Source organism: Cryptomeria japonica, unplaced genomic scaffold (genome assembly GCF_030272615.1).
Source record: "Cryptomeria japonica unplaced genomic scaffold, Sugi_1.0 HiC_scaffold_175, whole genome shotgun sequence".
Lineage (NCBI taxonomy): Eukaryota > Viridiplantae > Streptophyta > Pinopsida > Cupressales > Cupressaceae > Cryptomeria > Cryptomeria japonica.
In genome coordinates, this window is record NW_026728997.1 from 250,001 (window position 1) to 265,000 (window position 15,000).

Genomic DNA, 15,000 nt, shown 5'->3' on the forward strand with positions numbered 1-15,000 from the left:
GTAGCAATAACAGGTATAGTTCCGCGGCGGCCGAGAAGACTCACCGCATAGGAATCGGGATGCGAGGCGAGGGATGCGGCGGGAAGGCCCCGACGGCTAAACGGAAGAGGCTGCAGGGCCGCCTCGGAATGGTCCAAGCATCGGATGCGATTGGGACGACTACCAGTGCCAACCCCTTATCCCGCGATGCGTCCGATACACAGATAGTTCCAAGGCGGCCGAGGAGCCTCACCGCATATCAATCGGGGTGCGAGGCGAGGGATGGGGCGGGAAGGCCCCAACGGCTAGACGGAAGAGGCTTCAGGGCCACCTCGGAATGGTCCAAGCATCGGACGCGCTTGGGGCGACTGCCAGTGCCAACCCCTTATCCCGCGATGCGTCCGATACACAGATGGTTCCAAGGCGGCCGAGGAGCCTCACCGCATAGCAATCGGGGGTGCGAGGCGAGGGATGGGGCGGGAAGGCCCCAACGGCTAGACGGAAGAGGCTTCAGGGCCGCCTAGGAATGGTCCAAGCATCGGACACGCTTGGGGCGACTACCAGTGACAGCCCCCTATCCCGCGATGCGTCCGATACGAAGATGGTTCCAAGGCGGCCGAGGAGCCTCACCGCATAGCAATCGGGGTGCGAGGTGGGGGATGCGGCGAGATGGCCCCAACGGCTAGACGGAAGAGGCCACAGGGCCGCGTCGGAATAGTCCAAGCATCGGACGCGCTTGGGGCGACTACCAGTGACAACCCCTTATCCCGCGATGCGTCCGATACGAAGATAGTTCCAAGGCGGCCGAGGAGCCTCACCGCATAGCAATCGGGGTGCGAGGTGGGGGATGCGGCGAGATGGCCCCAACGGCTAGACGGAAGAGGCTGCAGGGCCGCCTCGGAATAGTCCAAGCATCGGACGCGCTTGGGGCCACTACCAGTGACAACCCCTTATCCCGCGATGCGTCCGATACGAAGATAGTTCCAAGGCGGCCGAAGAGCCTCACCGCATAGCAATCGGGGTGCGAGGTGGGGGATGCGGCGAGATGGCCCCAACGGCTAGACGGAAGAGGCCACAGGGCCGCCTCGGAATAGTCCAAGCATCGGACGCGCTTGGGGCGACTACCAGTGACAACCCCTTATCCCGCGATGCGTCCGATACGAAGATAGTTCCCAGGCGGCCGAGGAGCCTCACCGCATAGCAATCGGGGTGCGAGGCGAGGGATGCGGCGAGATGGCCCCAAAGGCTAGACGGAAGAGGCTGCAGGGCTGCCTCGGAATAGTCCAAGCATCGGACGCGCTTGGGGCGACTACCACTGCCAACCCCTTATCCCGCGATGCGTCCGATACACAGATAGTTCCGAGGCGGCCGAGGAGGTGGGGGATGCAGCGAGATGGCCCCAACGGCTAGACGGAAGAGGCTGCAGGGCCGCCTCGGAATAGTCCAAGCATCGGACGCGCTTGGGGCGACTACCAGTGACAACCCCTTATCCCGCGATGCGTCCGATACACAGATAGTTCCGAGGCGGCCAAGGAGCCTCACCGCATAGCAATCGTGGTGCGAGGTGGGGGATGCGGCGAGATGGCCCCAACGGCTAGACGGAAGAGGCTGCAGGGCCGCCTCGGAATGGTCCAAGCATCGGATGCGCTTGGGGCGACTACCACTGCCAACCCCTTATCCCGCGATGCGTCCGATACACAGATAGTTCCAAGGCGGCCGAGGAGCCTCACAGCATAGCAATCAGGGTGCGAGGCGAGGGATGCGGCGAGAAAGCCCCAACGGCTAGAGGGAAGAGGCTTCAGGTCCGCCTCGGAATGGTCCAAGCATCGGACGCGCTTGGGGCGACTACCAGTGACAACCCCTTATCCCGCGACGCGTCCGATACACAGATAGTTCCAAGGCGGCCGAGGAGCCTCACCGCATAGCAATCGGGGTGCGAGGCGAGGGATGCGGCGAGAAGGACCCAACGGCTACACGGAAGAGGCTTCGGGGCCGCCTCGGAATGGTCCAAGCATCGGACGCGCTTGGGGCGACTACCAGTGACAACCCCTTATCCCGCGACGCGTCCGATACACAGACAGTTCCAAGGCGGCCGAGGAGCCTCACCGCATAGCAATCGGGGTGCGAGGCGAGGGATGCGGCGAGAAGGACCCAACGGCTACACGGAAGAGGCTTCGGGGCCGCCTCGGAATGGTCCAAGCATCGGACGCGCTTGGGGCGACTACCAGTGACAACCCCTTATCCCGCGACGCGTCCGATACACAGATAGTTCCAAGGCGGCCGAGGAGCCTCACCGCATAGCAATCGGGGTGCGAGGCGAGGGATGCGGCGAGAAGGACCCAACGGCTAGACGGAAGAGGCTTCGGGTCCGCCTCGGAATGGTCCAAGCATCGGACGCGCTTGGGGCGACTACCAGTGACAACCCCTTATCCCGCGACGCGTCCGATACACAGATAGTTCCAAGGCGGCCGAGGAGCCTCACCGCATAGCAATCGGGGTGCGAGGCGAGGGATGCGGCGAGAAGGACCCAACGGCTAGACGGAAGAGGCTTCGGGTCCGCCTCGGAATGGTCCAAGCATCGGACGCGCTTGGGGCGACTACCAGTGACAACCCCTTATCCCGCGACGCGTCCGATACACAGATAGTTCCAAGGCGGCCGAGGAGCCTCACCGCATAGCAATCGGGGTGCGAGGCGAGGGATGCGGCGAGAAGGACCCAACGGCTAGACGGAAGAGGCTTCGGGTCCGCCTCGGAATGGTCCAAGCATCGGACGCGCTTGGGGCGACTACCAGTGACAACCCCTTATCCCGCGACGCGTCCGATACACAGATAGTTCCGAGGCGGCCGAGGAGCCTCACCGCATAGCAATCGGGGTGCGAGGCGAAGGATGCGGCGAGAAGGACCCAACGGCTAGACGGAAGAGGCTTCGGGTCCGCCTCGGAATGGTCCAAGCATCGGACGCGCTTGGGGCGACTACCAGTGACAACCCCTTATCCCGCGACGCGTCCGATACACAGATAGTTCCAAGGCGGCCGAGGAGCCTCACCGCATAGCAATCGGGGTGCGAGGCGAGGGATGCGGCGAGAAGGACCCAACGGCTAGACGGAAGAGGCTTCAGGGCCGCCTCGGAATGGTCCAAGCATCGAACGCGCTTGGGGCGACTACCAGTGACAACCCCTTATCCCGCGACGCGTCCGATACACAGATAGTTCCGAGGCGGCCGAGGAGCCTCACCGCATAGCAATCGGGGTGCGAGGCGAGGGATGCGGCGAGAAGGACCCAACGGCTAGACGGAAGAGGCTTCAGGGCCGCCTCGGAATGGTCCAAGCATCGGACGCGCTTGGGGCGACTACCAGTGACAACCCCTTATCCCGCGACGCGTCCGATACACAGATAGTTCCGAGGCGGCCGAGGAGCCTCACCGCATAGCAATCGGGGTGCGAGGCGAGGGATGCGGCGAGAAGGACCCAACGGCTAGACGGAAGAGGCTTCAGGGCCGCCTCGGAATGGTCCAAGCATCGGACGCGCTTGGGGCGACTACCAATGACAACCCCTTATCCCGCGACGCGTCCGATACACAGATAGTTCCGAGGCGGCCGAGGAGCCTCACCGCATAGCAATCGGGGTGCGAGGCGAGGGATGCGGCGAGAAGGACCCAACGGCTAGACGGAAGAGGCTTCAGGGCCGCCTCGGAATGGTCCAAGCATCGGACGCGCTTGGGGCGACTACCAGTGACAACCCCTTATCCCGCGACGCGTCCGATACACAGATAGTTCCGAGGCGGCCGAGGAGCCTCACCGCATAGCAATCGGGGTGCGAGGCGAGGGATGCGGCGAGAAGGACCCAACGGCTAGACGGAAGAGGCTTCAGGGCCGCCTCGGAATGGTCCAAGCATCGGACGCGCTTGGGGCGACTACCGTTGCCAACCCCTTATCCCGCGATGCGTCTGATACACAGATAGTTCCGAGGCGGCCGAGGAGCCTCACCGCATAGCAATCGGGTTGCGAGGCAGATTATTGGGAAGGGAACCCCCTGGGATGCGGCTCAAGCAGTGCCCAAAGGGACTGGAATGCGGAATCACATCGAGAGACCCAAATGCTATACGAGGGCTCAAATCGAATTATCGATTTGGCCACGACATGGACGCATCGGAACGACTACCTTTGCCGAACCACTCGCAATTGCATCCATACCGAAACCAATAGACATTTCCGTTAGAGCCCTCGCATAGCATTCGGGAATCTCGCATGCCCCTCTAAATCGACCAATGCTGGCGCTCAATGAAAATCCGAGCGCTACCACCGTTCGAGCGCCAGCATTGGTCGAGTTAGAGGGGCACGGGGGAGAATGCTCCAGTCAACACCTCCCCTATATAAGTTATTTGTCCGATTCTCGCACAACCGTAGTCTGCCTCGTCGAATCAAACAACGGTCCCAGATTCCGACTTCCGTTCCGTAGAGACCCAAAAGCTAGATGGAGGCTCGCAAGAAAGAGAGTCGGCGCATAGCAATCGGGTTTCTCGAACGTTTAGGGACCGAGCTCACTTGCGGATAGGGCAAAATCCGCCAAGCAACCCAAAAGCTAGACGGGGGCTCGAATCGAATCGCCTAGGCGGCCACAACAACGACGTGTTGGATCGACTACCAGTGCCAAACCATTCAGCAAGACTAGTCTGTGTCGAGGCCGGATAGAGATTCTCAGAGAGCGCCCGCATAGCATTTAGGAGACCTGCCGCGTCCCTCACACTCGACAAATGGTGGTGCACGTTTATAAATCCGAGCGATCCCAACCCTTTCAAGCACCAACATCGGTCGAGATAGAGGGGCACGGAGGGGGCTGCGTGAGACAACACAGTCCCCTATATAAGTTATTTGTCCGATTCTCACACATCCGAAGAATGGTCATCAAATCGGACAACAGCCCAAACTTCCGACTTCCGTCCCAGAAAGCCCAAGAGCTATCTAAAACGTTCATGGCCGGAACTCGATCGCGGCTATACCAGTCCGCCAAGCAACCCAAAAGCTAGACTGGAGCTCTAGTCGAATCACCTCTGTGGCCATTGCAAGGACGTGTTGGAGCGACTACCATTGCCGAACCATTCCGCAGGTCGAGTCCATACCAAGGCCGCATAGAGATTCACGATGAGCTCCTGCATAGCAATCAGGAGACTTGCCGTGTCCATCACAATCGATAAATCCTGGTGCAAGATTTTTGCATCCGAGCGCTCCAACCAGTCGAGCACCAGCATCAATCGACATAAACGGGCACGGGGGGAGGATGCTCGAGAACACTACCTCCCCTATATAAGTTATTTGTCCGATTCTCAAGCAGCCGAAGTCTGGTCATCGAATCGGGTCAAAGACCACAACTTCCGACTTTACCCACAATGCAAGTCATCGAATCGAACATCGGCCCCCGAGTCGGACTCCATGCGTATGTCAGGTCATCGGACCCAAATTCCGCCTTCCTGCGCATGGCGGGCCATCAATATCAACTCGGTCATCGGACCCAAACTCCGCCTTTTTGCGTATGGCACGCCTTCAAATCGGTCATCGGACCCAAATTCCGCCTTCCTGTGCATGGCGGGCCATCAACATCAACTCGGTCATCGGACCCAAATTCCGCCTTTCTGCGCATGGCACGCCATCAACTCGGTCATCGGACCCAAATTCCGCCTTCCTGCGCATGGCAGGTCATCGGACACAAATTCAGACCTCGCCAATATGCCTACGTATCGAATCGGTCATCGGACCCAACTTCCGACTTCATCCATACTGTAGGGTCTTTGAGGTTGGCGCGGTGCGCTCAACCCAGGGAGTCGACCCATCGAAGCATACACCTCCCCTATATAAGCTATTTGTCCGATTCCCACACCTGTGTAGTTTGCACCTCTGACCAGGACATCGACCCCAACTTCCGAACTCGACTGCAACGACGGCACCAGCGCCTTGGTGCGCACCTTGCGACGCACAGTCCCAACATTCGCCTTCCTGCACATGGCAGGTCATCGGACCCAAATTCCGACCTCGCGAGTATGCCTACATATCGAATCGGTCATCGGACCCAACTTCCGACTTCATCCATACCGTAGGGTCTTTGAGGTTGGCGCGGTGCGCTCAACCCGGGGAGTCGACCCAACGAAGCATACACCTCCCCTATATAAGCTATTTGTCCGATTCCCACACCTGTGTAGTTTGCACCTCCGATCAAGACATCGACCCCAACTTCCGAACTCGCCTCCAACGACCGAACCAGCGCCTTGGTGCGCACCTTGCAACGCACAGTGCCAACATTCGCCTTCCTGCACGTGGCAGGTCATCGGACCCAAATTCCGACCTCGCGAGTATGCCTACATATCGAATCGGTCATCGGACCCAACTTCCGACTTCATCCATACCGTAGGGTCTTTGAGGTTGGCGCGGTGCGCTCAACCCGGGGAGTCGACCCAACGAAGCATACACCTCCCCTATATAAGCTATTTGTCCGATTCCCACACCTGTGTAGCTTGCACCTCCGATCAGGACATCGACCCCAACTTCCGAACTCGACTAAAAAGACCGCACCAGCGCCTTGGTGTGCACCTTGCAACGCACAGTGTCAACATTCGCCTTCCTGCACATGGCAGGTCATCGGACCCAAATTCCGACCTCATGAGCATACCTACTAATCGAATCGGTCATCGGACCCAACTTCCGACTTCATCCATACCGTAGGGTCTTTGAGGTTGGCGCGGTGCGCTCAACCTGGGGAGTCGACCCATCGAAGCATACACCTCCCCTATATAAGCTATTTGTCCGATTCCGACACCTGTGTAGTTTGCACCTCCGCTCAGGACATCGACCCCAACTTCCGAACTCGCCTGCAACGACCGAACCAGCGCCTTGGTGCGCACCAAAAGTGCGCACTTTTGGAGGGCACTTTTCTGCGCTCCAAAGGTGCGCACTTTTGGAGGGCACTTTTTGGAGGGCACTTTTCTGCGCTCCAAAGGTGCGCACTTTTGGAGGGCACTTTTTGGAGGGCACTTTTCTGCGCTCCAAAGGTGCGCACTTTTGGAGGGCACTTTTTGGAGGGCACTTTTCTGCGCTCCAAAGGTGCGCACTTTTGGAGGGCACTTTTTGGAGGGCACTTTTCTGCGCTCCAAAGGTGCGCACTTTTGGAGGGCACTTTTTGGAGGGCACTTTTCTGCGCTCCAAAGGTGCGCACTTTTGGAGGGCACTTTTTGGAGGGCACTTTTCTGCGCTCCAAAGGTGCGCACTTTTGGAGGGCACTTTTTGGAGGGCACTTTTCTGCGCTCCAAAGGTGCGCACTTTTGGAGGGCACTTTTTGGAGGGCACTTTTCTGCGCTCCAAAGGTGCGCACTTTTGGAGGGCACTTTTTGGAGGGCACTTTTCTGCGCTCCAAAGGTGCGCACTTTTGGAGGGCACTTTTTGGAGGGCACTTTTCTGCGCTCCAAAGGTGCGCACTTTTGGAGGGCACTTTTGTGCACTCCAAAGGTGCGCACTTTTGGAGGGCACTTTTCCTGTGCTCCAAAGGTGCACACCTAGGTGAGCACCTTCGACCACACCTTGTAGCACACCAAACTCTGACTTTCGACTTCATCCGCAATGCAGGGTCTTTGAGGTTGGCGCAATGCGCACAACCAGGGGAGTCGACCCATCAAACCCAACACCTCCCCTATATAAGCTATTTGTCTGATTCTCATACATGCGTAGCCTGCAGGAGCAATTAGGACATCGACCCCAACTTTCGGCTTCTAAACGAAAACAAGGTCTTTGAGGTTGGTGTAATGCGAACAACTAGGGGAGTCAACCCATCAAACCCAACACCTCCCCTATATAAGCTATTTGTCTGATTCTCATACATGTGTAGTCTACAGGAGCAATTAGGACATCGACCCCAACTTTTGACTTCTTAACGAAAACAAGGTCTTTGAGGTTGACGTAATGCGCACAACCAGGGGAGTCGACCCATCAAACCCAACACCTCCCCTATATAAGCTATTTGTCCGATTCTCATACATGTGTAGCCTGCAGGAGCCATTAGGACATTGACCCCAACTTTTGACTTCTTAACGAAAACAAGGTCTTTGAGGTTGGCGTAATGCGCACAACCAAGGGAGTTGACCCATCAAACCCAACACCTCCCCTATATAAGCTATTTGTCTGATTCTCATACATGTGTAGCCTGCAACAACGATTAGGACATCCACCCCAACTTCTGAATTCGTCTGCGTTGACCGCACCAAAGGTGCACGCCTTGGTGCTCACCAAAATCCGACTTCCGACTTCTTCTGCTATGCGGGGTCTTTGAGGTTGGCGCAGTGCGCACAACCAGGGGAGTCAACCCACCGAATGCAACACCTCCCCTATATAAGCTATTTGTCTGATTCTCATACATGCGTAGACTGCAGCAATGATTAGGACATCCACCCCAACTTTTGACTTCTTAAACAAGACAGGGTCTTTGAAGTTGGTGCAGTGCACACAACCAGGGGAGTCGACCCATCAAACGCAACACCTCCCCTATATAAAGCTATTTGTCCGATTCTCATACGTGTAGTCTGCAGCAGCGATTAGGACATCGACCCCAACTTCCGAATTCGTTTGCATTGACCGCACCAAAGGTGCACGCCTTGGTGTGCACCCTGGAGTGCACTTTGGTGCTCACCTCGGTGCACACTTTGGTGTGCACCTCGGTGTGCACCAAAGGTGCGCACCTTGGAGCGCACCAAAGGTGTACACTTTGGAGCGCACCACATAGGGTCTTTGAGAGGTTGGCGCAGTGCGCACACCAAGGTGGGTGTTGAGGTGCGTGCCGAGGTGGGTGGGTGCTAGGGTGCGCTCCATGGTGGGTGCCAGGGTGGGTGCGTGCTAGGGTGGATTCCAAAGAGGGTCATAGGGTGGGTGCCAAGGTGGGTTGGTGATATAGTGGGTTCAAAGGTGGGTACTAGGGTGGGTTCCAAGGTGGGTCACAAGTTGGGTGCCAGGATGCGTGGGTGTTAGGTTGGGTGCCAAGGTGGGCTCCTGCGTGGGTGGGTGCTAGGGTGGGTTTCAAGGTGGACGCGAGGGCGGGTGCCAAGGTGGGTAACAAGTTGGGTGTTAGGATGGGTGAGTGCTAGAGTGGGTGCCAAGGTGGGTGGGTGCTAAGGTGGATGCCAAGGTGGTTCACAGGGTGGGTGGGTTCTAGGGTGAGTTCCAAGGTGGGTCACAGGTTCAGTGCTAGGGTGGGTGTCAAGGCGGGTGTCGAGGTGCCTGGGTGCTAGGGTGTGGATGCCAATGTGGGTCATAGGGTGGGTACTAGGGTGGGCTGCAATGTGGGTGCCAAGGTGGGTAACATGCTCGGTGGGTTCTAAATTGGGTGCCAGGGTGGGTGTGCACCCACCTTGCCCGAGGTGGGTGCCAAGGTGCCAGTGTGGGTGGGTGCTAAGGTGGATGCCAAGGTGGGTGAGAAGGTGGGTGATAGGTTGAGTGGTAGGATGGGTGGGTGCCAAGATGGGTCACAGGGTGGGTGCAAGGGTGGGTAGGTGCTAGGGTTGGTGTCAGGGTGGGTGGGTGCTAGGTTGGGTTCCAAGGTGGGTGCGAGGGTGAGTGTCAAGGTGGGTCACAGGTTAGGTGCTAGGATGGGTGAGTGCTAGGGTGCAAAGGTGCCAGGGTGGGTGCTAGGATGGGTCGATGCTAGGGTGAGTGGCAAGGTGGGTCCACAAGTGTCAAGGTGGGTGCCGAGGTGGGTGCCAAGTCGGCGACTGCTATGGTGGATGCCAAGGTGGGTCACGGGGTGGGTGCCAAGTTGCTAGGTTGGGTTCCAAGGTGGGTGCCAACGTGGGTGCTAGGGTGCGTGGGTTAAAGGGTGTGTCACAACGTGGGTGCCAGGATGGGTGCGCACCCACACTGGCCAAGACGGGTGCGGGTGCAAGGTTGGGTTCCAAGCCCGGTCACAGGCTGGGTGCTAGGATGGGTGGGTGCCAAGGTGGGCACCAGGGTGGGTGCACCCACCCTGGCCAAGGTGGGTCACGGGGTGGGTCCTAGGGTGGGTAACGGGGTGGGTACTAAGGTGCGTGCCAAGGTGGGTCATAGGGTGGGTGCCAAGGTGGGCACCAGGGTGGGTGTGCACCAACCCTAGCCAGGGTAGGTCACGGGGTGGTTGTCGGGGTGGGCGTCAAGGAGCCAAGGTGGGTGGCAAGTAGCCAAGTTGCGTGCCAAGGTGGGTGTCGGGGTGGGTGCCAAGGATCCAAGGTGGGTGCCAAGGAACCAAGGTGGGTGTCTGGGTGGGTGCCGAGGTGGGAGCCAGGGTGGGTCCCAAGGTGAGTGCAAAGGTGGGTGCCAGGGTCAAGGTGAGTGCCAATGTGGGTTCCAAGGTGCCAGGGTCAGGGTGAGTGCCAATGTGGGTTCAAAGGTGCTAAGTTGGGTGCGAGGTTGGGTGCGAGGGTGGGTGGGTGCCAAGGTGTGCTAGGTGGAAGCCCGGGTGGGTCGGCATCCCATGGGTGTCGAGTTGGGTGCCTGATGGGTGCTTCTTGTCAAGTTTTAGTCGTCGGGACTCATTTCGAGCCTTAGAGGTCGTTTCTTGTCCGGTTGCCCTGTCTTCGACCTGGGAACCCAATTTTGGTCCTCGGGTCCCATTTTTTTTTGTCTCGCATCCCACTTTTGGCCTGTGGCCTTTTCGGGGTCGATTCTCGTTTTGGGCATCAGAGCATGTTTCTTCTCCTAAAACCCAATATTTGTTTATTAAGTCTCGGAACACATTTTTGTTCTCGTGGACCCATCATGGGTCTTGGAACGCATTTGTGGTCCTTGGGTCCCATTTTGCATCCCGAAACTTGTGTTTTGGTGCTTGATCCCTATTTTGGGTGCCCACCTTGCACCAAGTGCGCACCCGGGGCAAACCGAGCGCCTTGGTGCACCGGGGCAAGATCGAGCGTGCACCCGAGGCGCCCCGAACATGCACCAAGGTGCACTCGGCCCACATGTGAGCGCAGGTCGTTGCGCCCGAGGTGGTGTGTGGGCACCGCGTTGCAGACGGGACACTGCACGCACACGACGCCCCCTCCAGGTGCACGCACGTAGGCCGGGCCGGGTGCACACCCGACGCCCTAGCAAGGTGCGCGCACCCGGGCAGGGCTCACACTTGGCGAACGGGGCGCACTTCGCGAGGGAGGGTGTGCACCTCGACGGGGGTGGGTGGCCGGGGTGGATTCGCACGTGGGTCGCGGTTTGCTAAGTACACACTGCGACAAGCTCATAACGGGTGCGATCATACCAGCATTAGTGCACCGGATCCCATCAGAACTCCGCAGTTAAGCGCGCTTGGGCCGGAGTAGTACTGGGATGGGTGACCTCCCGGGAAGTCCCGGTGTTGCACCCTTTTTTAGTTTTTCGCCGGGCGTCGCAATGCTATTTGAATAAACCTTTTGCCCGTTTGCGTTCTCGTCGGGGCCGGGCCGGGCCGGGGTGCGCTGCCCGCACTACCGCGCGCGCGGGGGCGACACCGAGCGCGCACCCGAGGCACCCCGAGCACACAGGCCACGGTGCAACCCGGGCGTTGTGCGCGCACCCCGGTGCGCCCGAGGTGCTGCGCGCGCACCCAGGTGAAATCGGTGTGCACCTCGGCCAGTGCGCGCTCGGTCGAGTCGCGCACGTTGGCCAAGGTGCACGGTGATGTTTCTTACTCTAAGGTTCCGCACCAGACGCCCGGGACAGGTGAGCGAAGCTGGGCGGGGCCGGGTGCGCGGCCGGGGCAGGTGCACGCAGCTGGAGAGAGCTTTGGAGCACACTTCGGAGCGCACCAATGATGCGCTCCATTCAAAAGTTTCCTGAAAAGGCAAAAAAAGTTGAGATTATAGAATTTCCCACTTGAGAGATTGTAAAAAAAAAAAATTTAAAATGAAGGAAACGCGGGTGCCAAGGTGTGCGCAGCCCAGCCAAGGTGTGCGCACCAAGGCGCCCACCCTGGCGAAGGTGCACGCAAGGTGCGCACCCGAGGCAAACCGGACAATTAACCCAACTTTCGACTTCGCGCGCACCTTGGAGCGCACTTCGGAGCGCTCCTTGGTGCGCACCAATCTTGGGCACCTCGGAGTGCACCATGGCGCCCACCAAGGTGCGCACCCGGGGCAAACCGAGCTCCGACTTCGTGCGCACCTTGGAGCGCACGAAAGGTGCGCACCATGGCGCCCACCAAGGTGCGCAGCCCAGCCAAGGCGTGCGCATCAAGGTGCGCACCCTGGCGAAGGTGCGCACCCGGGGCAAACCGAGCTCCGACTTCGTGCGCACCTTGGAGCGCACAAAAGGTGCGCAACCCAGCCAAGGTGTGCGCACCCCGGTCAAACCGAGCTCCGAATCGTGCGCACCAGAGGTGCACGCCATCGTGCGCACCTTGGAGCACACTTCGGAGCCCTCCTTGGTGCGCGCCGATGTTGCGCACCTCGGAGCGCACCCGGGGAAAACAATGCAATTAACCCGACTTTCGACTTCGTGGGCACCTCGGAGCGCTCTCGGGTTCGCACCTCGGAGCACACCGAGGTGCGCACCTTTGATGCGCTGCCTTCACCAATTTCCAGAAAAGGCAAGAAAACATTGAGAAGGTGTGCGCACCGAGGTGCCCACCCTGGCGAAGGTGCACGCGAGGTGCGCACCCGGGGCAAACCGGGCTCCGACTTCGTGCACGCCGCACCTTGGAGCACACTTCGGAGCGCTCCTTGGTGCGCACCAGGGCGCGCAACCCAGCCGAGGTGCCCACCCCGGCGAAGGTGCACGCGAGGTGCGCACCCGGGGCAAACCGGGCTCCGACTTCGTGCACGCCATGGTGCCCACCGCGGCGAAGGTGCACGCGAGGTGCGCACCCGGGGCAAACCGGGCTCCGACTTCGTGCACGCCGCACCTTGGAGCACACTTCGGAGCGCTCCTTGGTGCGCACCATGGTGCCCACCAGGGCGCGCAACCCCGCCGAAGGTGCACGCGAGGTGCGCACCCGGGGCAAACCGGGCTCCGACTTCGTGCACGCCGCACCTTGGAGCACACTTCGGAGCGCTCCTTGGTGCGCACCATGGTGCCCACCAGGGCGCGCAACCCCGCCGAAGGTGCACGCGAGGTGCGCACCCGGGGCAAACCGGGCTCCGACTTCGTGCACGCCGCACCTTGGAGCACACTTCGGAGCGCTCCTTGGTGCGCACCAGGGCGCGCAACCCAGCCGAGGTGCCCACCCCGGCGAAGGTGCACGCGAGGTGCGTACCCGGGGCAAACCGGGCTCCGACTTCGTGCACGCCGCACCTTGGAGCACACTTCGGAGCGCTCCTTGGTGCGCACCATGGTGCCCACCAGGCCGCGCAACCCAGCCAAGGTGTGCGCACCAAGGTGCACGCGAGGTGCGCACCCGGGGCAAACCGGGGTCCGACTTCGTGCACGCCGCACCTTGGAGCACACATCGGGGCGCTCCCGGGTTCGCACCGGCGTTGCGCACCGTGGTGGGCACCTCGGAGCACACCAAGGTGGGCAGCGAGGTGCGCACCTTTGATGCGATGCCTTCACTAATTTCCATAAAAGGCAAAAAAAAAACGAGATTTTAAAATTTCCGTTTTGAAAGATAGTGAGAAAAAGGGAATGCTGGTGCCATCTTGAGCCCGCCCTGGTGCGCAGCCCAGCCAAGGTGTGCGCACCAAGGTGCCCACCCTGGCGAAGGTGCGCGCCCGGGCAATTAACCCAACTTCCAACTTCGCGCGCGCCAGGGTGGGAGCGCACCCAACAACCGGGCCTGGGAAGAGCCAATGCGAGAAACCCCACCAAACGCTCTGACAAAAAAAGAGGGGGCGCTCCAGTAACCCCGCTTCGGAGCGCACCCTGGGCAAACCCAGCCAAGGTGCCCACCCCGGCCAAGGTGCAGGCGAGGTGCGCACCCGGGGCAAACCGGGCTCCGACAACGTGCACGCCGCACCTTGGAGCACACTTCGTAGCGCTCCCGGGTGCGCACCTCAGAGCACACCAAGGTGGGCAGCGAGGTGCGCACCTTTGATGCGCTGCCTTCACTAATTTCCAGAAAAGGCAAAAAAAAAAGGAGATTTTAAAATTTCCGTTTTGAAAGATAGTGAAAAAAACGGAACGCGCGTGCCATCTTGAGCCCGCCCTGGTGCGCAGCCCAGGTAAGGTGCCCACCCTGGCAAAGGTGCGCACCCGGGCAATTAACCCTACTTCCGACTTCGTGCGCGCCAGGGTGGCAACCGGGCCTCGGAAGAGCCAATGCGAGAAACCCCACCAAACGCTCCGACAAAAAAAGAGGCGGCGCTCCAATAACCCCGCTTCGGAGCGCAGCCGGGGCAAACCCAGCCAAGGTGCCCACCCCGACGAAGGTGCACGCGAGGTGCGCACCCGGGGCAAACCGGGCTCCGACAACGTGCACGCAGCACCTTGGAGCACACTTCGAAGCACTCCCGGGTGCCCACCGGCGTTGCGCACCGTGGTGGGCAGCGAGGTGCGCACCTTTGATGCGCTGCCTTCACTAATTTCCAGAAAAAGGCAAAAAAAAATGAGATTTTAAAATTTCCGTTTTGAAAGATAGTGAAAAAAAAGGAACGCGGGTGCCATCTTGAGCCCGCCCTGGTGCGCAGCCCAGGCAAGGCATGCGCACCAAGGTGCCCACCCGAGGTGCACACCCGGGGCAAACCGGGCTCCGACTTCGTGCAGGCCGCACCTTGGAGCACACTTCGGAGCGCTCCTTGGTGCGCACCATGGTGCCCACCAGGGCGCGCAACCCAGCCAAGGTCTGCACACCAAGGTGCCCACCCCGGCGAAGGTGCACGCGAGGTGCGCACCCGGGGCAAACCGGGCTCCGACTTCGTGCACGCCATGGTGCCCACCGCGGCGAAGGTGCACGCGAGGTGCGCACCCGGGGCAAACCGGGCTCCGACTTCGTGCACGCCGCACCTTGGAGCACACTTCGGAGCGCTCCTTGGTGCGCACCATGGTGCCCACCAGGGCGCGCAACCCAGCCAAGGTGTGCGCACCAAGGTGCACGCGAGGTGCGCACCCGGGGCAA

At 60.0% G+C, this 15,000-nt stretch overlaps 1 non-coding gene across 1 annotated transcript; it reads left to right on the forward strand.

Moving 5' to 3' along the window:
- The first annotated feature begins 11,218 nt into the window (after positions 1-11,218).
- On the forward strand, positions 11,219-11,337 carry LOC131867584 (5S ribosomal RNA). The gene has a single exon (XR_009366136.1). It is a non-coding gene; the product is annotated as a 5S ribosomal RNA (ribosomal RNA).
- The last annotated feature ends 3,663 nt before the right edge of the window (positions 11,338-15,000 follow it).